This window comes from Chaetura pelagica, unplaced genomic scaffold (assembly GCF_000747805.2).
Source record: "Chaetura pelagica isolate M959 unplaced genomic scaffold, ChaPel_1.0 scaffold587, whole genome shotgun sequence".
NCBI lineage: Eukaryota > Metazoa > Chordata > Aves > Apodiformes > Apodidae > Chaetura > Chaetura pelagica.
The window spans coordinates 448,801-450,438 of NW_009953909.1; positions in this window are offsets into that span (position 1 = coordinate 448,801).

A 1,638-nucleotide genomic window follows, 5' to 3' on the forward strand; every position below is an offset into this window, starting at 1 on the left:
TTCCCCCCCCCCCCTTTCTTCCTTTCCTCTCCTTTTGCCTTCCCACCTGGCTCACCAGTGTTTCCACCCCATTGACTCCGAGCGGTTTCCAGCTGGGAGAACACCGTAATGGCCTCTTTATTCCAGATGAGGAATGTGTGTGTTCAATTAGGCAGAGAAGGGTAATTATCTACTTGTAGAAGACAGAAAAGGGGGGGGGGGGTTACTTCACCAGGGACGTACCACCAAGACGGTTGCCAGGCAAGTCCCCAGGTGCTCAAGGGGACACTGGTACCCCCTGGATAACCCTCCCACACCTTTGCTGTGCTCCCCAGCCTGCACAGACCCCCCCTGCCACCATTGGCCTGGTCCTCCCCACCTCCCCAAACGACCAAAAAGCCTCATGCCCTGCACCATCACCCTCCAGCAATATCTCTGCAGGTGACACTTCATTTAATGGGAATTGCCCTTTTCCAGAGCCCCTCTGCCAGCTGACACACCGGGCAGCCCCAGCAACAGGCAGCCGGGGTCGGGCTCAGAGGGGCCAAAATCTCAGGCACCACCAGGAGCACAGAACCCTGCAGTGATGCTGGAGGACCCCACGGCCTCTCCTGCCACCAATTCCTGCCTCCATCCCTATGGGATCTGAGAGCAGGACTCGCCAGAGCTCCCCACAGATCCCAAGGATCCAGGAGAAGGAAGGAGACACGGAGCCAGCAGGGCACAGTGACCCCCACCCCAGATCACCCCAGCCCAGGGACACCCACTAAGCCCCAGGGAATATCGAGTATCAGCTGCTTTCCCTTGGGAACATGACACATGCCAATGGCCTGGGGGATGTCTCCTGCCTAAGCTGGGAGCTGGAGAGGGGCCAAGCCCATCTGTACCACGGCAGGAACCTCAGGCCATTGGACACAAGCTACTCCCCCCACCACAGAACAAAAAGTGGCTTTAACTCCAACAAGGTGGAGGGGGAAACATCTTTTTTTTGTGGTTTTTTTTTTTAACTCCATTCAATATTTTTCCAACTCAAAGGCTCCCTGGCTCAGCCACTCCAGCTCTCCTGGCTGCAGCAGCAGGATGAGGGTCCATCTATGCACATCTCGTTCCCTTCTCCAGCCTTTTCCTGACCCCCCCCTCCACCCCAACACTTCCAAAAAGGCCCCGTGGGCCCCAAGCCCTGGCTTTGCCATGTATTCCCCCAGGCTTTAGGCACTGACTGGAAAATCCCAGTGCAAGGATCAGCATCTCCCATGAGTCTGGTCCTGGACAGAGGAGTGGGGCATGATCCAGCTGAGGTGATGTCCAGCTTTCCCCGGGGAGCACCCATCAGCTGGAGAAGATGCCAGTGCTCCCTATGGCACGGGGACAATCCAAACCCCACTGCCAGAGCAGTGGAAAACACCACTGGAGCACCATCCTGCCCCAGCCCCTCCCAAACCATGACCCCGTTGTGCCATCCCCATGTCCTTCCCCATCTCCCACAGACTCCCTCCAGCACCAGGGTTTCCCCACTGGGAGCAGGAGCAGAGCTGAGCCTCTCCAGGCTGCTGCAGCAAACCCTGAGGGGCACCCCGAGGGGCTGGGATGGGGGGCAGGTCGGGAGGGCAGGGCTCCGTGCGTTCCGCCCGGCTGGAGCCCCCCCCCTGCATCCCCACC